Source organism: Columba livia, chromosome 8, assembly GCF_036013475.1.
Source record: "Columba livia isolate bColLiv1 breed racing homer chromosome 8, bColLiv1.pat.W.v2, whole genome shotgun sequence".
NCBI classification, from domain to species: Eukaryota; Metazoa; Chordata; class Aves; order Columbiformes; family Columbidae; genus Columba; species Columba livia.
This window is the reverse complement of record NC_088609.1, coordinates 8,584,303-8,610,199: the sequence shown is the minus strand read 5'-3', so window position 1 is coordinate 8,610,199 and position 25,897 is coordinate 8,584,303. Positions and strand designations below refer to the sequence as shown.

At 49.7% G+C, this 25,897-nt stretch overlaps 1 long non-coding RNA gene across 6 annotated transcripts; it reads left to right on the top strand.

Moving 5' to 3' along the window:
* Positions 1-5,259: 5,259 nt before the first annotated feature.
* Positions 5,260-25,607, top strand: LOC110363755 (uncharacterized). 6 transcript variants are annotated; one of them, XR_010474240.1, is made up of 10 exons: positions 5,261-5,717; positions 7,798-8,431; positions 11,456-11,645; positions 14,460-14,647; positions 15,222-15,451; positions 18,685-18,933; positions 19,277-20,011; positions 20,172-20,378; positions 22,732-22,790; positions 23,737-25,607. It is a non-coding gene; the product is annotated as an uncharacterized LOC110363755 (long non-coding RNA). The 6 variants fall into 6 exon arrangements; XR_010474239.1 differs by having other exon boundaries at positions 5,260-5,717; positions 18,685-20,011; XR_010474241.1 differs by having other exon boundaries at positions 19,564-20,378.
* Positions 25,608-25,897: the final 290 nt, after the last annotated feature.

Here is a 25,897-nt window from a genome sequence, read left to right as displayed (position 1 = left end):
ATCCTCCTGTGGATGCTTGGGTTGAGGAGCAAAGGCTGCTGCTTATGGGGCTGGTATTCAGGGAAACTCTGCTTTCCTGAGCTGTCAGCATTAAGAAATGACCTTTAGGGATTTCTGACAATAATATGTTCCCCGAGGCCTCAAAATGTCCTCCTTGATGTGAATTGCATCCCCTCACCCCACGGGATGAGGTGATGCTGAGTGGGGGTTTGGGGCTGGAGGCAGAGGAGAGGCGGCAGCACGTCTCATCTCCTGTGCTGGAGTGTGAGCAGAAGCTGAGGTGATGTGGGGGGACCCTCAGGGGCTGCTGCCTGTGCAGTCTGATGGCTAGGATCAGAGCATCACTCAGGTGAGACAAGCTGTTTAGCTGCCCTTCAGGCAGGCTTGGTTTGATCCAGAGAAGCTGTGGCCTGCAGTCCATGCACCCTGAGTTAAGGGTCAGCAGGCTGGTGGGTCTAGAGTGCATATGATTTATTTTTTTTCTTCCTTATAATGAATTTTACATCTTTTTTTATTTGAATTTTGATGTACCTTTTCCTACAACTGTCACTAAAACCAAAACAACATCAATGTAGAGGTGAGCCAAGGAATAGCCATCAAATGTCTATGTGGTAAAGTGGCTGCTATTTGAAGGGATGGTGAATTAGCAGTGGGTGTGCTGATGTGGGGAACTATGGTGGTGCAATTTGAACAGCTTCTCTCCAGGATTCCTGGGACCCTGCAGGGTCCCAGCACACCTCCCACTCCTCTTTCTTCCTACAGTTTGCTTTTTCAACTTCTAAATCCCCAGCTTCTGGAAGCCTGGTATGTGCAGGAAGATATCTGCTACACTGCATAGCTTGCAGTTGTGGAAAAAAGATTGAAACTGCCTTTTCCAAACTCTCTAAACTCAAACCCCAGAAGTTAACCAGTACTTAACGGAGGGTACATGAGTTTTTGCATGCTTAGGACAAAAACTGTAAATGGCTTTTGGCCAGAGTTTTTCTCCTAGGCTGTATCTGAATACATTCTGCTCTTTAGGTTTTGCTTACTGGGATGCACGTTCTCCCAGTAGGCAATTTGGATCCAGAGTCTTATTAGCCTTTTGAAATGCCATCTTTCTCTTGTGCAGTGTTGGACAAGTTTGTGTAGCTTGGCAGAGATACAGTTGTTCAACAAGAGGCTGCAGCTGAGCAAGATGTCTTGTCTTGGCATGGCCAACTCATCATGGCTGGTGTTTTGGCCTCCTGCCTGCAGGACATGCCTCAAGGCGCCCAGCAAGTGCTGTGGAGGTGGATGCTGTGCACCCTGCTGCCATGGGGATACCAAGGTGGTGTTCAGTGTGGTTCAAGGAGGGCTTTACAGTTGCCCTAGGAACTCTAGCCAGAACTAGACCTCTGCTTGGGACTGCACGTGTGGTTGGCAGGAACCAGGACACAGAGTTTCCACGTAACAAGTGTATAGTGGAAGTGGAGACAAGGAGGACTCACTCCTTTGTCAATGCATGAGGATTTGGGGTGCTGAGGAGCCAGGGTAGGCACAGATTTGCTGCTGCTTGTAGAGAGCTTGAGCATGAAAGTGAGCGACCTTTTTTTCCCATTGCTTGTCCCAGCCCTGTCCTGCTTGAACTGGGTTACCTGGGGCAGCTGCTCTTTAAGCTTTTATTTTCTTTTATTGCACAGCAAAATGCTTTTTGGAAAGCTGGCCCATTATCCCTCCCATAGCAAAATCCAAACCCAGAAGAGAGAAAGGGGTGATGGGAGGGAGTGGAGCCTGAGAAAGGGGGCCTTTGAAGTGAGCTGCCCAAATGAAACGTGTGACATCAGAGAGATGGCAGATACCTGGCAGAACAAGGCTGCCTTTGAGCCTGCCTCGGGCCTGGCCAATGCACACTTTACACCCCACCTCCCAAAGTCAGAGATGAAAGATGCCCCAGGCAGCCTGCCTGACCCCATTGCCTCTGCTATCTCCACTTGATTGCACAGTGTTTTGCTCCAAACAATTCTGCACTGTCTGGGCCGCACAGGTGAATCTCCCGGCTTGGCTCGCGAGCGGGGATGCCGAGCATAGCAGGGCTGCTTTGTTGCGATCGCTCACCTGCTTGTGGGGTGGTTTTCTTAGGACGGGCATTGTTTAACAACAGGGAATGGAGGAATGGTGGAGAGGAAAGGGTGGAGAGGACCGGGCAGAGTGGGGACGGGGAAAGTTCTGGGGGGGATTATGGAGTCATGGAGCATCCTTAGGGATGGATGCACAGAGTGATACAGAGTCAAGGACCACCCTTGACCAGCAAACTGGTGATCCCACCAGCTTATGTTAAATGCTCCAAGAAGTGATCCAGACTGCATTTGAAAATAATCTGCTTCTTCATTTGTTACTGGATTCAACCTGCTTGTGTGTCTAAAGCACGCTGGGGTCCTTGCTTTCGGAAAGGGCCGGTGGAGGGAGGACATCTGCATGCATGTCTTTGCTAAGAAGAAAAGGCCTTTTCAAGAAGCTGTTCTGTCTCAAACATGGTGGATTTGTGTAGAAAATGAGATGTGGGGAAATGGCTGCAACTAAGGCATACACTGAACAGGCTAAGAGGGCAATGAGGTTCTGAGAGACTAGATGGGAATTTGGGAAATCAGGTGGTAGTGGGGTTGTGTGTTTGGGTTGTCCTAACAAGTGTCCATGCTGGGCTCACGGAAAGGAAGGCTGGAGAAATACAGGTCATGAATACTGTGTTTATGGGGAAGGTGCATCAGATGTCCAGATTGCCATTGGAGGGGCTGAGGCTGTAAACTGTGTGGACCTTAGTTGCTTCTCTGTCCTTGGTTTCTTTGAAGCTGGGATATACTTATCTGACATGAACCATGGAATCAAGCTTCATAGGCTGCTCTGGCAGCATTTTACATTCTCCACCCTCTCACTGAACATAATGAGCCTGTGGAGGTCTCTCTCTGGAGAAAAGTCAGACCGTATTCCAAACTGGAAGCCCAAATCTTACAGAAGGAACAAACCGGAGCCGGCCACCCTGAGTCCCTGGTTAGATCAAGGTGGAAAAGCTTTGAGTGCTAGAGCCTTAGAAGATAATAGCCAGTGAAACTCAATGTCTACATGTGCTCTGTAGGCAGGCTCAGGTGAATTTGGAGTGTTCAAATAATACCACAGATGTGTCCACACAACCTCCTCAGTGGGTCCTCCCAAAGCAAATGCAGTCAGTGGCAGTTACTGGGTTAATGTCAGTGGGGCAGACTTCAAAACCCTGAAGGGCATTTGAACAGTTGAGCTCACATTCGAAGATCTGAGCACCCTTTTGACCTTTACTGAGACAATCAGAGCCAAGTTTTCCCTTGCGTTCAGTGACTTGTAAAGACTGAATGCCCTAAAATCAATGTTACTAGTGTGAACATGAAAATTAATTGTGTCAATCTATCACTCATCTTGCCCTATTACATTCAGTGATTAGAACTCGGCCTCAAATACATAAACAAGGTCTCTTCTGTGACAGTTAACTGCTCCACAGGAGATGGCAGTGCATGACTTAAAGTGATCGAAAACAGAAAACAGAAGTTTGGGTCCAGCACTGTGTGGTTTGTGTGGGGTGTTTGTGTTTGTTTTAGTCTGCTACAATGCTTTCCTTGCTTGCGTCTATTCAAGTCATCTTGGGAACAAAAGATTAAGTACATGCTTGCAGAATTCCCAGTTGCAAAGGAAGCAAAGTCTTCCCTTATTCCCAAAGTATTCCCTTACTGTCTCTGCTGATGGACAATGAGTAACTTCCAGAAATTTGCTTAGTAAGGACTTGTGAAATGTTAAAGGTAGTAAAAAAAGCTATTATAGTATAGTCCATGGATAAGGTAAGCATTCTGTTTGTGGACTGTCTTGGAGAAGTGCTGAGGAATAACACACCAGGCTGACTGGTCATCTGGAAGTAGATCCTTGGGGCCAAGGGAGATGACTTGCAGGACTCTGTACAAGCATTATGCAGTGACCTCCCAAAAACTGTTTAGGCTCAGGCTGTTTGAAGGTGTGAACGACACCGGTGCTCTGGGCATTTTTGTATCTCCAGCTACTCTATCACCCTACCCAAATCTGGCCTCAGGGAGCAAATGGTGTTGATGGTGACCTCTCTGCCTCATCCTCATGCATAGACAGCTTGGAGGCTGGGTGAAATGGTCAGGTTGCAGTCATGCCTGTGAAACACAGCTGAGGTTCCTGATGGCTGGAGGGTAGATATGACTGAGCTGATTTCAAGAGAGACTAGCTGGGTAGCAATAAACAGGTAAGGCAACACAGAGCTCAGATTTGGGCTGAAATTACTCCACCTGGTTTTAAGTTCAATTCATGTAAAGCTTAGCTTTAGAGTAAGTATAAGTACTAGGCAGAAATTGCAGTTTTGCTGTGCATACAACATGCCTGAACAGCTTTGATCTTGCTGGAGTTGTGGTGGTGGCTGGAGGGTCCAGGAAGATGTTTCCCCCTCTTCATTGGGGTCTGGCTCTGAGCACAACCAGGGGTTTGCAGCACTGGTGAAGAGCCTGATGCTGAGCTGCCCCATGACCCTGGGTTTTTCCAGCCTCTCTGTGCACCTTTGCCATGAGGATGGGGCCACAACTGTCCCTCCACATGGGACCTCCTCCTCAGAGGTGGATGTGGCAGCTTGGTACCCACATGTCCTCTTCCTCCCTCACCTTCATTAAGGCACTGATCTCTTCCCAATAGCAAGGGGGCTTCTGTTTGACAAAATCTGCCAATTAGTCATTCTGGCTGGGTATAAACGTGGCACTTGAACAGCTGAGGGGACGGCAGGCAGTCCTGCCCCTTCTCACGGCATTGCCAAGCTTGCCATTAACACAATGTGACAACTAATCTCTCTACAGCATCTGACTGAGCAATTTTAATTAATAGCTCTGTACGCTTGCACACACACCCCGACCCCCTCCGCTTTGCACAGGTACCACATGCCTTTAAAGCTCCTTACCTTTCATCTCAGCCTGTCTGGACAAAAGGAGGAAAAAAGCTCTCTCCTGGCCCAGTTAATGGGAAATGCTGCTTGTCTGGGGCTCTGGACCTTGGGCTGAGCCATGGCTTGCTGTCCCCATTACCCCTCCCTCTCTGGGGTTGAGGACCTCAGTAAATGTGGTGACTCTGACATGGAGGTGTTTTCTCAGCTCTACTGGTGTTTGGGGCATCCCTGTGGTGGCCTGTGGGAGGTCAGGGGCTGGCATGGCTGTGCCCGCTTTGTGGGCTGGATGTGGGGGAATTGGAGGGCACTGTGGGGGCATTTGTGCTGCTCCTCTGAAAAAAAACAAAGTTCCCTGGTTTTATTCAAGTGCATGATTAAGTCAGAAAAAAATGTCCCATTTCCAGATTCTCCCCTGATGTGAAGAGCTACAGCTTTGTGGATGACTGCTGTCGTTTTGGTACAGAGGTGTCCCTGTTTTCTTTAAGACAGCTGGGAGGGCTCATCTGTGATTGGCTTGGATGCTACGTTAGGCAAATGTTAGCTTGAGGATGCCTGTTTTGGGCCACACTCTCCATGGAGACACCAATGCTGGTGCAGCTAGAGCAGAGCCAGCCCCTGGTGTGGCTGTGAGGGTTGCAGGAGCTGGGGAAGCTGTGCTGGGCTGTGTGGGTTGCTGCAGCAGGAGCGGCGTACAAATTCCTCATGGAGTGAGATAAATTGTCATTGCCACAAAGAGACTTGGACCTTTCTCTTAATGACTGGCAGAAAAAGCTGGATGCAGGAGAAGGTAGGAAGTGCAGAAGAGTGCAAGGGTGTGGAGGGGTCCCCTTTAATTCAATATTTTGTTGCTTCTGAATCAGGCTGTGCTGGGTAGCTGAGAGCAAAGATGGTATCAGGGTGGCTGAATATCCTGAATGTGATAAAATCACTCAGGCTTTGGGCTCTTGAGTAAGAGGAATATATGAGAGCATCTCTTCCCACGGTGACGTGACTCCACCATCACCCTCCTGCAGCTCCCTCCTGCCCGGAGGCTGCTCAGCACTCTTCGGATCACCAACGCAAGTCCCCACTGTCAGTGAAGAAGTAGCATGGGGTGCTTAGGCTTGCCACAATGTCCATGTTTTCAGCATATTCTCATTCCCATGGCACATGAGTCTGGGGGTCTTGCACTGTCACCTTGGCAGAACAGCTGCAGTGGGTCATGCTACGGCATAGGGAGCCCATAGCCTTGAATCATGTAAGAAGCAGGGAGCAGAAACTGCTGCTGGTGGTGCTCCTGCCTGATCTGTCCTGCTGGAGATGCTTAAAGAATTGAATACTTGGGTAATAAATAGGGGGACCCCTTGCTCTCAAGAGAGGGCTATATCATTGCACTACTGTTAGATAGAACATTACTAGCTGGGGATATCCATCCAGCCTGGAAACATTGCTCATTATGGACAAATGCAGGTGCTTGTGCTTTGGTTTGTACTTGTGGAAAGCACAGGCTTCTGTCCCCAGGAGATGTGTGTCTCACTCTGGAAGGATAGGAAGTGTGTGGGACACAGGTGGTGTGTAGGATCCCCTTACCTGGAGATGTGATCTAGGAGGAACTGACCAACTGGTATCACATCCCTGTCCCTCTTCTTGTGCTCATCCTTTCTGGTTTGGTCCTTGCTGGTGACTCCTGGTTTGGGCTCATCTTTCTTTTGGTCCTCCTCCTGCCTTTGAGGCTGCCCAGGCTGTATCCTGGAGCTCCAGCTGCTGTTGCTGGAGGATGTCTCTGCCTTGCTCTGGCAGGGAATGCATCCTGCACATGGCTGGGCTTGGGACTGCCCAAGAGCATCCTTGATCCCTAAGGTGATTTGTTGTGCTCAACACCTTTGGGTACCCAAAGCAGGGGGTGAGTGGTGCAGCACCAGCATGTCCCCTGGTCCTATGGCATGGCTGCCCCACACTGGGTGAAGCTGTCTGGGCCCCTTGAGCAACTTGGCCCTGCAAGGATCACTTAATTTTCCTGCTTCTGGATTGCACACTGGGATGCAGTGGAGTGAGCTTGACCAGGCAGCTGGTGAGCACAGTCACCCCTCTGCAACCTGGGAAGTATGATGTGGACCAGCCATGTCCCTATCGGCCCCAGGAAGGCCATCCCTGCCCTTCAGTGCGGACTGAGGAGACACAGTGGGGAACGGTACAGGAGTCAGTGCTCCTCAGCATCCCTCCAGCATGGCGGCGGCAGGCGGATGTGGGACCTGCCCCATCTGCCTGCTCGGCAGCACGGCAGGGAGCTAATGAGAAGCAAGGTGAGAGGCAGAAGACGGGCTGACAACTTACTGGCTCCGCAAGCTGCCGGTGGTGTGTGGGCGGCAGAAGGATGGCATCTGCCCCTCGCCCCCCCAGCATCTCCAGCCTCATAATGAGGTTATTACTGGCCTGCTGCTTGACGGCCGGCACCAACATCTCTTGCCTCTTCACCCTCACAGTTCCCACTTGTGGCTATGAGACTGGTAAGGAAGGATTCACCCTGCTCTCACGTTTGGGTTTGGCCCAGGGCTTCACTGGGAGGGAGGTGTGGTTTTGACCTTGCTTGTGGGAGGAGATGGTGCTTCCATGCTCACGGCCTGTCTTTCCCCTTTATTATCTCTTGAAGGTTTCTGGCTCGTTGCAGCCTGGTTTGACAGGGGGAGAAGTCTCAGAGATAATTAAGTTCCTACAAGTTTTGTGAAAATAGACAGGCAAAGGAAAGGGATGTGATGAGGGCTTCTGTGGTGGGGAGGGCTCCTGATGGGGATGCTGAGCAGGTTGTGGAGCTCATGGGAAGACCTTGCTGGAATCTGACTTGGGAAACTGGGGAATGATGCTTAACTGGGTTTTTTTTCCTATTTTAGGTCTGCTGGAGAAAGGATGAGATTTCATGAAGTATGGCCAGGAGTGTTGACATCCCAGTGCATCCCACAAAGGAACTCACATGGGGATAATGAAGGACTTGTCCCATCAGCTCCTTAAAAATTTCTTAAGGGTAAAAAGCCTGCATGCGTGCTCATTACCAGTACAGCACGGTGTGTGCCAGCTGTCTCTCTGCCTGCAGAGCACTGACTAAAAGGCTCCAAATGCTTTTCATTGTCCCACCCTGTCTAACAGCAGCTGTAAACGGCTTTGCTGGGCCACTCACCCCCAGCACGCTATTAACGTTTGTATTAATCACTAATGCAGCATGAGAAACCAGCGTGTTACCAAATCCTCTGACATCCGAAGGTTTGCAAACTGGGCTGTGGAATGACTGCTGCTCCCCTGGCTCTGCTCCCCCTCCTGCCTTGGCATAAGGGACCAGGTGGGAGGGACACGTAGATGCCACTGCTTGTTGTCCCTGACCCGACAGCTGACCACGGGGACCCACTTCCAGGCACTCAGAGCTGTGGCAGGAGCTGCCTGCGGTTGAGTTGCTGGGCAGGAACTGGCCAGTGTTTTTGCCTCTCAGAGCAGCTGGTGTGGATGTCGCAGCCGATTACGTCGAGGAAGGAGGTGAGTGGGAAAGCGGTGACACCTCGCTTATGGTGCCCTGCTGTTGAGGGGCAGATGTGGAGGCCGACACATGTTCACCACTACGCTGCTAATAAATCACCTCTGCCACGGGGCTGTGACGGCACCCTGCCCCTTGCAAGGGGTGCAGTGGCCCCACTGGTGTGGCGCTGGGTGTTTGTCCCCCATGCTGTCCCTTTGAGCCACATTGTCCCATCCGGGGGGTGGCAGGATGGTGAGTCACTTGGCCAGCAAGCTTCAATGCTGTTGGGTAAGAAAGAGTTTGGAAAGGCAGAATGCTTCATCATTTTTTGCAGAAATATGTTGATGAAAGTGGGAATGTGGAGGTGTTTTCCTGTTTGCTCTGGCATGTGTGGCAGAAGCTGGGGCAGGAATAGAAAGCACCTACCCAGACTTCTTTTTCCCAATTTCCCCACTAGCCAGCCCCAGAAAATCCCAAATGGAGAGTGTCACAATTTTCCTGAAACCTGATTTTTTTTTTTTTTTGCTGGGAATATCTCACTAAAAGTCCTGATAATTTTCTGCCAGCCAGAAGCATCTCGCAGGGGGTTGGCCACATCAGCCCCCTTTGGCTACCCAGCCTGTCCCCGGGCTCTTGAGGGGGACAGCAGAGCTGGGGAGGGAAGGAGCCACCTCCTATCTGTTTATTCCAGCTTTGCCCCTAGTCAAACACCCAGATTTTGCAGAAAACGCCTGTGGTGGCCTGGCTTTGGGGACAGAGGATGAGGATGCAGAGGTCACCTTTGGGGGTGCTCTGGGGCTGGGTCCCAACCCATCCCCGAATCACCGCAGTGCCCAGGCAGCCCTGGCGTATCCCCAGATGACAGGGGACAGCAGCTGGACACCCCACAACTGGCTGGGGACAACTATGAAGCTCCTCTCTGCGGGCAGAAGCCTCCATCTCGTGGCCGAGCCCCGAATGACAGACAGACTGCAGGACAGGAGGGACGGAAGGTACGGGGGCTGTGTCCTCACCTCGGGGACTGTGACAGGAGCCCCACGAACTCACAGCACTTTTCTTCATCGCTGATCATACAATTAGCTTTCCTCTGCTGCAAATTTGAGTCCCCCCTTTTATTGAGCTGGTTGTTTTCATTTATTACTCTTGATCTCTTCTGTGCATGCATTATTTCAGCTGTCAAAAGTTTTCCACAAGGTTACAAAGTCTTGTCTTTTATTAAATTATTATTATTATTATTATTTAGGGTTTTTTCTTCCCCTTCCCCCTGCCCCATTTTTACTTCTGAAGCTGGGCTCAAGGCAGCTAGCCCTGTCCCCCTGGGCTCTGCCGGCCCTTGCTGTGGGCTTTGGGAACCAGGATCTGCCCATCACATTTGACAGCTCGGTCTCCTGCAACTTTAGTGTTTCTGGTCTCTCACCCCTTCAATGTGAATGTGAGCAGGGTGTGGGATGCTAACCCTGGTTAGCCCAGGGTGAGACAAGCCTGTGTGCCTCAGCTTCCCTATTTCACATTTCACCTTGTTCTGCCTTTGCTTCTCTCCCAGTCTAACTTCTATTCTAACCCCTTTAATTAATACAGGGGATAGCTCTGCCTTACACCATCCAGCAGGTTTTTCACCTAAAATCCTCAGCTCACTTAAGTAATGAGCTCTCTAGTTTTGGTGGGGTTTTTTTGTTGTTTTTTTTTTTTCTTTTTAAGCAAGAAGTCTGACCACACTTGCAGGGGAGACTGTGATACTATCCACTTTTTAGCCTAATTCTCCCCTGTGAGGGATTTTGCATGGATTTCCTCCAGATTTGGCAAACCTGGTTACATAGGGGACACCTCCATAGCCCATGTTAACCTCAGCAGTTGCCTTCTGCTTTCCCTCTTCTTTTAAGCTAAATACAGAAAACTAGGAGGGGTGATCCAGGTTTTGTGGTGCTCTCATGAAGAAGCAGCACCTCCTGCTTCTCACTTTCCCCCATCTGTTATCACTGGTGCAGGTACGGCACGTCTGCCCAGGTGCTTCCAGGGTGTCACTTCATTTAAACAATCCCAACCACAGCTCATCACTTTACTCGCTGTCATCTGGAGATGGCTGCCCGAGACAGCATTTGGCTGTGAAGCCTGTTTTGTACAGATCAAGGACAAAGTTTGACAAAAACCCAAAGAGACAAACAGCAGCAAAAAAGCAAAGCCTGGTGACCAGGGCTGGGCAGCTCTACCACCCATCAATTAAAACCCTAGGGTTTGGGGGGCTTGGGAATTAACTTTCACGCAGCCAGCAAGGACCACGGGGTGACTTGCAACAGGCCAGGTACCGCATTGCGATGGAAAACCTCTTGTATGTGTCCTCATGGTCCATACCCTGCTCCAGGGTGGAGGTCCCACCAGCCATGTCCCCACCACCACTGCAGGGGCTCCATCCAGCAGTGCCTGTCCCACACCTGGAGATCCCCCTGGCTGCATCTCCCCAGAGAAGTGTGCAAGACAAAGGCATTTCACCCTTTTTTTTTTTTTTTTTAAATTCTTGCTTTCCAAAAATTAAGACCTTATTTCAGCATCAGGGCAGGATTTTTTTCCCTTTCCAGAAATTCCACAGGGAATTTCAAGAAAAATGGAAACATTTGCAACACGCCCCAAGACAGAGAATTGGGTTGTGAGCAGCTTTCATCTGGTGCAGCCTTTACTTCCTGCCCTTTGGGATAAAAGTCACAGCAGAAGTGACAAAGACTCATAAATTCTGCAGAACAATTTCATTCTTTCTGGAAAAAATCTGGTTGTTCCTTGAAGTGGGACTGAGAGCTGGGTGTGATGTGGGGTAAAGAAAGTTTCTGCAAATGTCTGTCTCTTAATTAATATTAATACCTCTCCAGCTTTTTATCTCTGCTTTAAATAAAAGGAATCCAGCAATGGCAGAGTTCTCACCACATTAAGAAACTCATGAAAGCGGAGTGATGGATGCATTGGAAGATGGCTCTCATTAATGTCTAATCCTTTCCATCAGCCCCACTTGTCCCTGACACTTACAGCTTGTTAACCATTTTTGCAATTGTTTTCAGGGACTTCTGAAACCAGGGAGAAATTTCATTGCTTCCTTCCCTTGCCATTTGGGTTACGATGCAGAGAAGAAGAGCATCAAAAAGAAGTTACTGGTTTGGGTGCAACCAGCTGCTGCTCTTTTCATCTGCCTGTCCCAAGGTTTGTTGCAAGAGGTGTCTCCCAAAGCTGCAAGGCCAGAGCTTGCTGGAGGTACTGAAAAAATGTTTCTGTTTCTTTGAGGGTGATAGCTGTAATCAGAAAGGCTGTGTGTATGTACAGCAGCTGTTTCTGGGTGCAGGTGGTAGGGAAGCTCAGGAGTGGGGCCCCTGCTTGGGCTGTAGCTGCTGCCTCCTCTCGCTGGTTTGCTGTTGTTAAGGGCAGTCAATTTGGGATCCCTTGGAAACTGCCATGTGAATAAGTAACTTTGCTTTCTTTCTAGAAATAAGATTGTTTTAGTCATTACGGCAGCAGAAGTGCATGTGGAAAACACAGTAGGTTTTGAGGCTAGAAGGGAGGAACAAGCTGGTTATCATAGAACGTCTTAAGTTGGAAAGGACCCACAAGGATCATCAAGTCCACCTACTGTCTCTGCACAGGACAACCCCATAATTCACACCATGTGTCTGAGGGTGCTGTCTAATAGTTTCTTGAACACTGTCAGGCTTGGGGCCATGACACGTCCCTGGTGAGCCTGTTCCAGAGCTCCACCACCCTCTGAGTGAAGAACCTTTTCCTAAAGTCCAACCTAAACCTCTGCTGGCACATCTTCCTGCCGTTCTATGCACAAGCTGGTTAGGTCTCCCATGGGGTTACACTGAGAAAAATCCAGTGAAGGGGCCTCTCCCATGGCTGCCGGGAGACATCCCAGACATGTTCTATCACCAGAGCACTTTGCTAGCAGAGGAAAGCTCATCACCGGAGCACTTTACTAGCAGAGGAAAGCTTGTTAAGCTCATTGCACTTTTTTTTCTTTTGTCAGCTCTTTGCAGCTGTGCACCTCTGCAGCATGAGTGTGCTCGCTGCAGTGGTGATGATAGTGAAGGCTCCTCCACACTACACAGTTTTTCCTCCTTTATATCCATGTTGCAATGCAACAGTGGCTATCAGTGGCTGGTAACAGAACAACATGCTCGAGGAGAAAGGTACATGTCCCTTTGTGCCCAGTCTCACTGAGTGTCTTTACTGGGAGGTCACAGAGCCCTGCCAGACCTCAAGGGATCAAGTCACCCACGTCCCATGCCAGGAAAATGGGCTTGTGATCCTGCTTGTGGCTTGCAAAAACCCTTGACTGCTCTGCTGAGGAGATACTGGAGATGCTGAGGCTGTCAGGAGCAGCTCTTCTTTGGTCTTAAACAATATGGAGCTTCTGGACCCATCCTGACCACATGGGAAAAAATGTGTCCTGATGTTTCTCTTCCAGAGCAGTCACCCAAAATAAAAAAAAAATTGCTAGGCTTAGTCACATACATCTGTGTTTGACATGAGAGTGATGGGTTTCAGTGTTTCTCACAGCTAAATATTTGCGACGAGGTTTCTAAGGAGGTGGATGCAAAGCCCCTTGAAGTAAATCAAGCTCTTGACGTGGAAGCGGTGCAGCCAAGGACAGCCGCTTCTGTCTGCTTTCCACTAGAGGTAGCTGGAGCCACACACAACCCATCCAACAGCCTGGGATTTCCACATCCCCAGCCCTAAATCAGCATCGATATAAGTGATTAACCTGCCATTAAAGGCATATATCCCAACATAGGAGGTTGTTCTCCAGCAGCTCTCCCCTGCATGGCTTCTCTCCCCACCGGGCATCCCCTGGACGATGAGAGTTGTGTTGGTGAAGGCTGCGTCAGCACTTTCTTGGTGTAAACCCTGTAGTTTGGGGGCTTTTAAAAAGCAGAGGCAAAAATCGCTTCTGCTGCTGGAATTCATCATGCAGCTTCTCAGCCCTAGGGACAGATGTTTGCAGCACTGGAGAACAGAAGAGTAAACTGCTTTTAGCTGTTTATTCTGCAGAGGAGGAATAGGATAGAAGTTTGGTGGTTTAAGGCAATTTTTTCCTTTTCTTTTTTTTCCCCCCTCCCTTCTATTGCCCTTCTAGCAGGTTTAAGATGTGTATTGCCAGCTGATTCTATAGCTGCTGTTTATGGAGGGGCAAGGAATAACTACTCAGGCTGGCTAGGTGATGGGCTGCTGGGGGCAGTTGGCTCTGGCTGCAGGAACCCTCCTGGCTGAAGGGATCCTGGGGTGCAAGTGTCTTTTTTTGAGAGAGAGAGAGAGAGGAAGGAGTATATAATGTAGAGCAGCTGCTCCTGAGGAATTGCAATAACCTTGCAAAGAGAGGAGGGAAAGAAGGTCAGGAGGAGCAGGGATTATCTTCCTTCCTCACTCCCAAAGGGATTTTAGCCCTGACTTTTAATAACAGGCAGGAAAGAAGCAGACTTTGTGCTTACCCAGAGGAAAAGGCCCTAATAGCATAAAAGATCAACTAGAAAAAACCCTTTTTATCTCATTTTGCCATCTACATGGAAACTGCCATGCCAGAGACTGCAGCCCCCACTCCAAGCCTGCCTTGGACCCTCTGTGGTGGGTTTGAGTCCTGGCTGGCACAGGGGATGCTCATGCCACTTGTCTGGGTGTGATTTGCTGATAGTGTGTCTCAGAACAAGCGAGGTCTCATGAAGCCAGAGGTATTGGGGAAGAATAAATTTGGGTTGCATGACTGGACCCATCTGCAGCTCCTCAAATCTCTCTCAGACATGTAGCATGCCACATGAAGAAGGGGTTCCTTGTCTTTTCCTGATGCCACTTCAGAGATGGCTGCAGGTACTTAGCTGCACTGCTCTCTTTGATCTGGTCTTCTGACCATCAAGTATCAGCCTTGTTTGGTCTGGCCAACATCAGCAGCCACCTTGATTGTTTCTTGGTCCATCAGGTGGGAGGAGGCTAATGAGTCGAGAGAAACGAGCCTTTCTGAACAGGGGGCTGGCACCTTCTTGTGGTTTGGTCTAATCCCTAAACTGGTTTCTTCTCCAGAGGGTTTCCTGAGGGCTGTCAGGTGGCACCTGGGGACGGCGAAGTGCATGCCCAGCTCCACAGGATGGGGATGGGCACACGCCATCAAGCTTTGACGGATGGAGACTGTTAATATTGAACATATAATTACGCTGGCCAAGACCGAGAGTCCTTCTGCAGTGATGCATATGGAGGGCATCAATATTAAGGCAAGTTTCTAAAAGTATCTGGAAGGTGAACTGAAAGACATTTTGGAGGTCCAAGGCTGAATTTTGGGACTCTGCTGTGCCACAGCTGGTGCAAAGAAGGTTCTTGCTGGCAGCGCAGCAAAGAAGAGAGCTGCATTCCCTGAGCCTTTCAAGATGTCTTCATTCCTGATGGTTAAACAAGGAGACAGGCACAGCCACCCCGTGCTGCTGAACATAGCGTTTCCAAAATCAGCAGGCAGCCCTTCACGAAATCAGGGGGTTTCTAATGCAAGCTATTCTCACCTCAGCCCTCGGTTCCTGCAGCTGGGACTTTAAAAGGTACTTTTGGTACCATGGGGTGAAGCTGGGGGACCTGGAAATTGTGCTGCGAACACCCAGCTCACTAGCGGGAACTTTCTTTCATGGAGGAAAAGGAATAATTTCTCACTATCAAAAATTAATGAAAACTTGAAAAATCTCTACCAGATTTATTTATTGCCTCATCTATTAAAATAGCCACATATCTATTCAAGTGTGGGGGTTGTACTTTGTCTTACCTTTTCCATGAGTTACAAACTACATTTCTTTTTTTCAGGGGAAAGATATTGCTGAGTTTCTCAGAAGGGGAAAATGTGCTGGAGGAGGCTGAGGACACAAGTTGTTATTGCAGCAGCCGAGCAGCACAACCATCCTCTTGCCAGCACCGTCCTCTGGCCTTGCCAAGGTCTTGATGGCAAATGCCAACTGACAACCCATTCCCGTCACTGCTGGTGAGCCAAACCTAGGGCTTTCCCCACCTCTAAACAAGGAGAACATCCACTGCTGGTGAGTGCTGGTTGGGTTAAAAAAGGTCAGAGGTGCTCTGGGATCCCCGAGACACCAGCAGACCTGCCTGCACTGAACCTCTCAAGGGATCGATGGGCTGTTTCTAGCAGGTTTTTCCAGCATTTGTGCCCGTGTTTCTGTGCTGTGGCATAAAGGAGCTGCACGTACACACACGCACATACAACCTCCTGTACCTTTCTTGCTTTGCATTCAGTGAAACTGCTTATATTAAACATAAGCTCCAAGTTTTGGCTAAGCTAGCCCAGTGCAGGAGCTTATCTGTTTGTGATGTGACATACTTTGCTTTTTGAACACTAGATGCCCCAAAACATGTTAATTCAAACCCCAGAACAGAAAACACCTCTATTTTTCCTTTCACTTTGTCTCATACTAAGTTGAAAACCCAGAGCAGGACAAGAAATTAAACCTGCTTCCCACACCTGTAGCCCTGTGTGTGACTGTACCTGGGACTTTGCCACACACCTTGGCTGCAGCCTGGGGTTTCCCTCTGTACCCAGGAGACATCAGACCGAACAAATGTCACAGGCTTGCAGGTGCTTGCTGAAAAAACCTGTCATGGGAGCTGCCATCAAACCAGAAACCTCATGACTGTGTTTAACCTGGCGGGGGCAAGAAGGGGCGGCACCCAGGACTCTCACTGTGGGAGCCCCCTGGGATGCTCTACCCAGGCCTTGCCATTCCATGCCCCACTCCAAACAGGCAGGGATACCTTAGTGAGGGAGACCAGCAGATTTACTTGTGAATAAGCTTCATTTAGAAGTTAACCATAATAGTGCAAATACTATTTGCTGAGCTTGATATTACTCACAGCCACTTCTGCATACAGTAAGTGCCAGTTTTGCTAGAGCTGCATGTGCCCTGTGAAACCACAGGGAGCTGGTACCTTTGTCCACAACACAGGGCTGGTTTTAACTTCCTGCAGTATTTTTTTCTCGGCGTGAATCAAGCAGAGGATGGTTAGAGCCATGGGCACAGCTCGGTACTGTTGGGGCCAGCAAGGGAGTGGGGCTCTGCTGTGGCTGGAGGAAAACCAGTGTCCCACTGCTGGGGACTCTCTTCATCAGGGAATGGCAGGAGGGGAGGTGTGGGGGGCAAAAGTCATCACTTTATTATTTTTTGTTTGTAAACTCATCAGCCCACGGCCACTAAAGGGCCCAGTTCGGCAGGCAGGTACTTTCTCCTCTGCATCCCATGGGTGGATATTTTCCTGTGGGAGCCCCAAGACCTCTACACCTCTCCTGCCCCCTCCCCACCACAGCTCAGAAAAAGCTTTGTTTATACTCATTTAGCTGCTTCCCTTCTCCCTAATAGAAATCATTAACCTTCTTGCTTAATGAAGAAGAGAACTGGGAGGGAAGGTTGGGGGGTGCTGGGGCTGGCAAACCCCCTCGCGGGCTGCTCTGCTGACTCCCTCAACTGGCTGAAAATGTGATTTTGAATTTGGCCACTGGGAGTTTAAAAAAAAAGAAAAAGAAAAAAAAACCCTGAACAACTGTGTCTTGGTTGGGGGGCTGGCGGGGTACGATTCCTCGTGCCCCCCGGGGCCGTGGTGGGGCTGACGCCGGCATTTCATCTCAGCAGAGAAGTCATCGACTCTGACCATGGGGAGGGCTTTGCCCGCCAGGTCCCACTTTGCTCCCCTATATTTAGCCCATTATGAATATGGAAGAGCATTGAAAATGATTCGCCCAGACATCCCTCTGTCCAGCCAAATAACATCAAAGGCGGGAGCGGGGATGGGAGCTGCTCACCCTGACAGGGGCCCTGGCCTTGTGGGTTGCAGAGTGGGGTCCCTGCAACCATGTCTGGGGGTGAAAAAATCACACTCTTGGCTTTAGAGCCCCCCATCATGTGTGTTTAGGGGGTGCTTTTGGTGGGTGCTGTGGGAAGCTGGCTCGGGAAGTGCTCCCCCTGCTGCAGTGTGCCAAGCAGGCGCCCGGGGTCTCAGCTGGCTCTGGAATGGGCTGCAGTCAGGATGCTGCGTGGTACCCAGCTGCACGCCTCGTTCTATCAACACAAGGGCACAGCGGCCACATCCCTCCCTCCCACTGGCTGACACCGCCCGGCCAGCTGGGCATGGCCCCGGTGAAGGGACACACAGCCTGGGAACCGCTGGCCCTCGCTGCTTCGCATCCAGCTCCCTCCTCTCTCTGGCAGAGGGGAAGAGGGATGTCGTGGTCCTGGCTGGGTTTGCTGATGCTGAGCTCAGGCTCTGGCATCAAACGTGTGCTGAACATCTTGGGTGTGGGACCTGACAGCACCTGGCTGTTCCTCTGTCACGCTTTCCTGGGCCGCCCTGAGCATTCAGCACCTTTTCCCAAGGTGAGCTGCTCTCCCTCCCTTCTGGGAGGCCAAACTTGCCCCAGAAGCATTTGGGCATCCTCCTATCTCTCCCTCCATGGGTGTCTGCCCCTTTTCACCCACTGTTTTCCTCCCCTTTGTAAGGAGTGTCGCTCCATCCTCATAGCCATGCACTGGGGGGAGATAGGATGAGGGGGACAAGCCCCCTCTCAGAAGAGCCCCCCCCAGCTCAGTTGGGTTGGGGTTTGAAGAGTGCTTTGCGCAAAAGATTACTAATGCTTTTGGGCATAGCGGAAAAGAGGGAAAACAGCTTTATTCAAGCTGTTAATGAAATGTCATTTGCAATTCACTTCCATGGCCTTCACGTGGCGGATCCACAGCACCCCCGGGTTGCACCGGCTCATGGGGTGGGGGTGGGGGGGTGTTATTTTGGGGGAGACATTTTTGGAAGGGGAGAAAATGCACAAAAGCATTGAAACACAACTTCTGTGCCCCCAGGGCTTGGGGGCTCTGTTTGCCATGGCTGCTGCTGCCAGGTGAGGTGGATCAGTGTCCCCTCCCAGCTCAGGGGACACAGTGGGGGTCAGCAGAGACCTGGCAGAGCAACACAGCTTTTCTGTGGGGTCTGACCCCAGAAACCCTCTTAGGTTTTATTATTCCCTTCATTTTGTTGCACATCTACCTCCCTTGCTTTGCATGTGGGCAGCTGGAGGAGTCCCCCTGCCTTTCCTCTCCCCATAAGGCTTGATGACAGGGTTTGGAGCCCCCTTTTCCATCCTCCCCCCTGCCCGCTCCTCCACCCTTTCCCAATTTCTGAGTGATCCTCTGAAGCCGTGAGCAGGTTTAACTAATCTTTCTGTCAGTGGGGTACTTTATGGAAATTGAAAACTAATTAACGTTCATCTCGGCAGCTAATCGCATAAAAAACCTACTGCGTTGGCCTCCCTGGTCTTAAAATAATGACAGCACGTGAGCAGGAGCGGGAAGATCTCAGTCAAGCCCACCAGAATGTGGAGCTTGTGGAGACAGAGCTGAGATGCCCCTGAAATCACGTACCCGGGGATGTGCCACCTTCTGCTGGTGCTGGACCTGGCTCCTGACCCACTGAACCCATCTTGCCCATGTGACAGCTCTTCCCTCTGGCTACCTGAACCCAAGAGGTGAGGAAAAGGCATTTTAGGGCGGTTTGGGGTGGTGTGGTGCTGGGAGGGTGGTGGTGATATGTGGGCAAAGATGCTCTTGCCTGCAGTGACTCATTCAGCTTTAATTGCTCCCTGATGTCCCTGGCTGCTGGCAGCATTGCATCAGAGATGTCACGTTATAGTCATGCGTGAAGAACTAATGGTCAAGGGTGACACCACCAACACAACATCCCCGGGGAAGCGGTCAGTGGTGGTGGGGGATCAAAGGGCAGGAAGAGGGGCTGGGGGCTGTCCCCTGTACCATAGGGGGGTAGCCCAGGTGTGACAAACTAGGGTCTGAAGGACACTCTTGGGTACACAGCTCCCATGACAGCTGTGGGGGCACCAACCCATCCCCTTGGGCATCTGTACCCTTCTGCACCCTGGCTGGGATGCTGCTGTGCCTGGGCTGGTTGGCATCTACCAAGAGTTGAAGGGAAGACCTGGATGTGCCCCCATGCCGGTGCAAGAGGTTAACTGGAACAGCGTGGTGAAGTTGTTTTTTTGGATGCGGCCAACAAGATTTACCCCAGCACATGCGTTTGCAAGCTGTTCTGCACTGAGACTGGCATGGTGCAAGGTACCCTTTCTAGATGTCCTTGTCCCCAGGTACTGCGGCAGTACACAAGCTCTTCTTCTGCTCTCCAGCAGCATCAGCATGATCCCAGTTTGCATTTGGCTCAGTGCTCTTGTTTCCAGTTGCTTCCCACCATGCTGCTGCTGGGTGCAGCATCTCTCCCCCCCACCGCTGCTCTAGTGGGATGGGGCAGCAGCTCCCTGCCTTCCATCAGTGGAAGAGGTTTGGGGACAGCCAAGCAAGGTGGCCACACTGCTGGGACATGGATCAACCTACCGGAGAAGCAGCTCTGGCCACAGCCATCCTGCCGAGAGACACAGGGAGGGAGGAAGAGTTATTGCTGCAGTCACACACCAGCTATTACCTCCCAACAAAAGGCAGCGTCTGCAGAGCCGGGAGAGAGCCTGAGGACAGGGACAGCCCTGATGACCTTCAGAGGACGTGCAGCAGACAGGCCCAAGCCCTGATCGCCCCAGACAGGTATGCCCCTGGGCACCCCTCCACCTGGCCTGGCGCAGCGGGGGCCTCCTGGGATGCTCCCCACAAGCCTTCAGCCGAGATCAGCTTCAAAACCTCTTCACTAGCCCCTGGCTCGGGTGTCGTGTGGTTGTGGTTTTCTCTTTTTTTTTTCCCCTTCCAGCTCACATCAAGCTTTCAGGTTTCTGCAAGGAGGAAGAGGTGATGATTTTGTCGGCGCTTAGCTGCTGTGAGGTGCCAGTAAGCAAGTCTCATGTTGAAATTTCGATACATCCCTGTAAAGCACCACAGCATACTGTGATACTGCGATTTTCCAGCCCAACCCTGGCAGCCAGAGCAAGGAACCTGCTTATAATAAATGGGGATCAAGGCAAGGTGACAGCACCAAAGACCTGGGGAGCAAGCTGGGGCTCTCACCTTGAGGCTGTGGGGTCAGGGTCTGGTATTGCACACCACCATGATCTGATCCCAGCACAACTTTGGGACATTCAGACCCAAGGAGCAATCATTGTGATGTCTTCGTACTGCCTCTCATCCCAGAAGCAAAGGTAGTCAAGGGTATCCCTGTGCCATGGTGAGAAACCACCTGTAGAAGGAAATTACAGCCTCGCTGGCTCTCTGGCGAGGTGCTGGGGTGTGTCTGGAGAGCAGGGGAAGCACCATCATCCCCATGAAGAGCTGGAGAGGACCAAGTGGACAGGCTAAATGAAGGTGGGGAGTGAGTTGTCAGCAAATGCTAAAAAGTAAAAAACAAACTGGACTTCAGAGCCAATTAAGTTTGTATAATGTGAAAGAAGTGCTGGTTAAAGACATGGTAGCGGCTGAATTGTGTATCCATTTATTTAAATGCAGTTTTTCTTGGGAGCAGAGTACATGCATATCATTAGCGCCAAATACCTTTGATAAGCTGTCTCCACTAATATGCCAAAAAGAATTTAAGTAACTTTGCTTTGTAGTGAGCCAGGGAGGTTCCCAAAGCCTTTTCCTCCAACCGGCAGGAAAATAGGTCTTGAGATACAGGTACAAATATGGGTGGGTGTGCAGGCAGGGACAGCATGGCTGGATCGTCCCATGCAGGGAAGTGCCACCAAACAGTGTGTGACCTTGGAGGGATCCATTCAGCCGTGATGTCTGACACCACATAGCTGGTGGGGAGGAACTTTCAAAGCACATTGTGTGCCCGAGCTCCACGTGAAGCACCACAGGAGCATCAGGGCTTTCCAGAGCTAGAGGGTGGCTGCCTCCCCAGGACACACGTGCCCATTGTCACAGCGGCTTCAAATCCCAGGGGTTTTGTAGGTCCTGGGAGTAAGCACACTACCCTTCTGCCTATATACACACACAGTTATGTATGTAAAAACATTCTATAGATTATTATATTTATGTCTTCTGTTTCAAAGAGGGATCACAGCTGTGTAGCTGTTGGCTCTTTTGCACAGCAGACTTTTCCATGCTGGAAACAGAAGTGATTTATTGAAGACCTCTGCTCAGCACCGGGCAGCTGGCAGCAGCCATGGCTGGGACCCTCTGTTCCCGTGCTATCCCCCAGCTTCCCTCACAAACCTCTTAGTCCCGGGTTAATTAATCACCACCAAATAACCTGCATGGCTGCAGCTGGGCTGGCAGCTTCACCTTCACTCCTGCCACGCTGGGCTCTGTCCTGGGGGGGCTGCTGCCCAAATGCAGCCCCTGGGGAGGGGGACTGTCCAGGAGATGAGGGAAATTGATAAGAGACTGATCTCGACAGGAGAGGGGTCTTGACAAGAGCAGGGTCTCATTAGCACGGCCCTTTTTGTTTAACTGGGACAAGTGTTATGTGCAGTGGCTGCACATGGCCCAAAGGATGAGGTTTTTGGGGTATCCTGATGGGATTTACCTACTTAATGCCCCAGTCAGGCTCTGGAAATGCTGCAACACATTTCAGGAGCTGAAATTTCCTGTGTTTTGCAGCATCTCCCTGGGGGCTTCGCATTGGCTGTGCACTGGCAGGCGCTGGTGGGGACCCTCCATAGGGTGTCCCCTATAGCAGCATGGGACGGCTGCTGGGCAGCTGGCAGGCAGGAGAAACATCCTCCTGCCTGCATCTACCTGCACCAGGCCAGCCTAAACAGGTGCTTCTGCACCACAATAAAAGGTTAAATATTTTAATAACCATTAGCCACATGTTGAAGGTAAAATGAGCTGCTTGCTTTCACTTTTTTTTTTTTTTTTGTATGTAAATGAACTGGAAGCTTATTAACGAGATGAGAGGCTGGAGCCTAATTAGCAGCAGGACGAGGGAGCTGCTCTGGAGCTGAGTCAGCGAGTGGGAGAATCGCTGGTGCGGCCCTCGGCAAACGCCACAGCCGTCCCTGCCATCGCTGCTCGCCGCTTCCACTTCACCCCAAAAAACAGGAGAATCGGGCAAAACCCAAATTCTGGAAGGACCAGGGGAAACAGCTTTGTTCAGGGTCTTGCTGACGTTGTCCTGAGGGAGATGGAGGCTGTGTGGGTCACTCCAAAGTCACCAGCCTCAGTTTCCTCCATCCTGATTGCATTGCAGCTGGGATTTTATGGGTTGAGCTGGAGTATGTTTCCAGGTATATACTGAATATTTAGGTGAGCACCACCCAGCCCTGTAGAGATGGACAGGGCAGTATTTGTGGTCTGGGCTACTTTAATCCCTATATGATTTGTTTTAGTGAGTATTTGCCTCTGATTATGTTTCTTTTCTCCTTTTGTAGCATCCTTTCCCCACAAACAGCTGAGAAGGAAACAAAGGGAAAAAAAGGGCAAAATCAGGGTAATGATATTATTATGTTTTTTTAAATCATCTTTATTTTCTCCCATACTTTCTTGCATCACCTTTTCCACTCTCAAGAGGCTACCCGAAGCTGAGGAAAGGCCAAATGTGCCAGGGTGCAGGCAGGGGGACGGGGACTCGCCTCCAAATGCAGAGCTGCCAATAAACCCTCCTGTAATTTGCACCTTCAGAAGGCGACAGCAGCCGTGCGGCCCCATCTTTCATTTGCATTTTTAATTAGCCTGGCTCTCAGCTGCCCTGCCCTGGGGCCAGCAATGGCTCTACACAAATGGGGGTTGATTTTGGGGGTGGATGAAGGGTTTTAGTGTTTTAGTGGCCCACGGGACGGGAGACCTGGCAAGGAGGTGATGACATTCCTCCTTCTTTTTCTTTTTTTGCTATGCATTTCTTCTGCTTTGTCTTGGTCCAGCCCTGTCTCTGTGCCCACAGCACCCATGGCTGTGCAGAGCCAGCGCCCACCCATCTTCCCCTCCTCTGGGCTCCTTCCTCAGCATCCTCCTCCTCCTCTCCCGACACTGAGCACCCCCAGGGTGCCCTTTCCCGCTCAGCCCCAGAGCAGCGCTGCCGCATCAGCACCTTGAACAGCCAACACGCACTAGGATGCTGCGAATTCTCATATAAAGCTATTAAAACTCTACTTCATTAGCAATAATTAAAAGGTGTAGTGCATATTCCCAATAGCTCATGTCTGCAGGCAGGATTTTTATTTTATTTTATTTTTATTTTATTTTATTTTATTTTATTTTATTTTATTTTATTTTATTATTGTATTTATTTTATTTTAATTTTATTATTTTATTTTAATTTTTTATTATTTTATTTTTTATTTTTAAAAATTGAAATTTATTTTACTTTATTTTTGTTATTTTATTTTTTTATTGTATTTTATTTACTGTATTTTTTATCATTCCATTTTATTTTCCAGGCTCCTACACCCACCACGAGCAGCATCGCCCCTTCACACTGTCCCCACAGTGCCAGCAGAGAAGGGACATGGGGTCGGCCACCACCCCTCTGCCCACCCTGCCTGCATCCAAGGCACCATAAAATATTTTACTACAAAGCAGAATTACTCCAAAGACTGATGGGCTGACTTGCGAGACCCACTCACATTTATGGAGGTCGTAAGTTATAGACTCCCGGTGAACTGGAGGAAAACATAACCCTCGCCTTTTATTGGCGAAACTTCCTGCTGTATATTAAACTCTCCAGCAAACAGACGTGGGCTTTACTGCAAACTATAACTTTAATGCCTCCCAACCCTTCGGTTAGTTTGGAGGGTTTATTAATAACCGGGGTGTGCTGCGCCCTTTCCTGCCGGCGCTTTGCCACGGTGATGGTGATGGTGATGATGATGGTGATGGTGGTGGCTCTTGGCTGGAGCTCCCAGCATGGGGATGGGGAGAAAAAAATCTGCATTGTTCAGGCTGGGACTTGGGAGGAGATTGGGAGGGACCTGGTGCATCCCAGGGCACCACCGAGCTGCAGGTTTCTGCTCACCAAAAGCGTTTAGAAGCTTCTGCCATGGGCACCTACAAGCCCTGGTGCATGATGTGTCTTCCTCCCCACTCCCTTTTTGGCTTAAAATATTATTAGGTTGGTGCAAAAAGAATTGCAGTTTATGCATTGTTAAAAGTTGCTGTTTGATATGGGAATACATCCTTAAATATGGTTATGTTATACATTATTTTAATGCACTTTTCTCCTCTTATGTTTTTTTGCTACTGACTTATTACTTGCTGTTCAGTTTACATTTATTTTAGACTGCAGAAATGATGTTAGACAAAAGCAAATTTGAGCAATTTTCTTATATGAGTTCAAAATGGGTCGTAAAGCAGCGGAGACAACTCACAACATCAACAACACGGTTGGCCCAGGAACTGCTACTGAATGTAAAGTGCAGTGGTGGGTCAAGATGTTTCGCAAAGGAGACAAGAGCCTTGAAGATGAGGAGCGCAGTGGTGGCCATCGGAAGGTGACAATGACCCAATGAGAGCAATCATTGAAGCTGATCCTCTTACAACTACACAAGAAGTTGACAAGGAAATAAATGTCGACCATTCTACAGCTGTTCAGCATTTGAGGCAAATTGGAAAGGTGAAAAAGCTCGATAAGTGGGTGCCTCATGAGCTGATCAAAAATGAAAAGTGTCACTTTGAAGTGTCATCTTCACTTATTCTACCTTTCTTGATCAGATTGTGATGCGTGAAGAAAAGTGGATTTTATACGACAACTGGTGACAACCCGCTCAGCAGTTGGACCAAGAAGAACCTCCAAAACGCTTCCCAAAGCCAAACTTGCACCAAAAAAGGTCCCAGTTTATTGATCTGCTGCCGGTCTGATCCACTGCAGCTTTCTGAATCCCAGTGAAACCGCTACACCTGAGAAGGATGCTCAGCAAATTGATGAGATGCACCGAAACCTGCAACACCTGCAGCCGCCGTCAGTCAACAGAAAGGGCCCAATTCTTCTCCATGATGCCTGATGACATGACACACAATCGATGCTTCAAAAGTTGAACGACTTGGGCTACAAAATTTTGCCTTATCCGCCGTATTCACCCGACCTCTCCCCAACTGACTGCCACTTCTTCAAGCATCTTGACAACTTTTTTGCAGGGAAAACGCTTCCACAATCAGAAGGACGCAGAAAATGCTTTGCAAGAATTTGTCGAACCCCAAAGCACGGATTTTTACACTACGGGAATAAACAAACTTCTTTCTTATTGGCAAAAATTTGTTGAATTGTAATGGCTCCTGTTTTGATGAATAAAGATGTGTTTGAGCCTGCTTATAATGATTTAAAATTCATGGTCCCAAACTGCAATTACTTTTTTGCCAACTTAATATAATGTGAAGTGGAAAAAGTGCAGGTGCCTGCCTTCAGGGTTTGCTTTGTTGCCTAAATGGGAAGAAATGGGGGAAAAAAAATCCCATTGATGACTGGGTGTCAGGGGACAAAAGATGAGCAGCATTAGCAGAAGAAAATGGGTGTGTGTGTGTGTGGGGGAATGAAAGCAAGGAAAATGCAAACAATCCAATTTGGTTCATGCGAGTTTTGTTTTAGCCACAAGCAGCTGGCAAGCG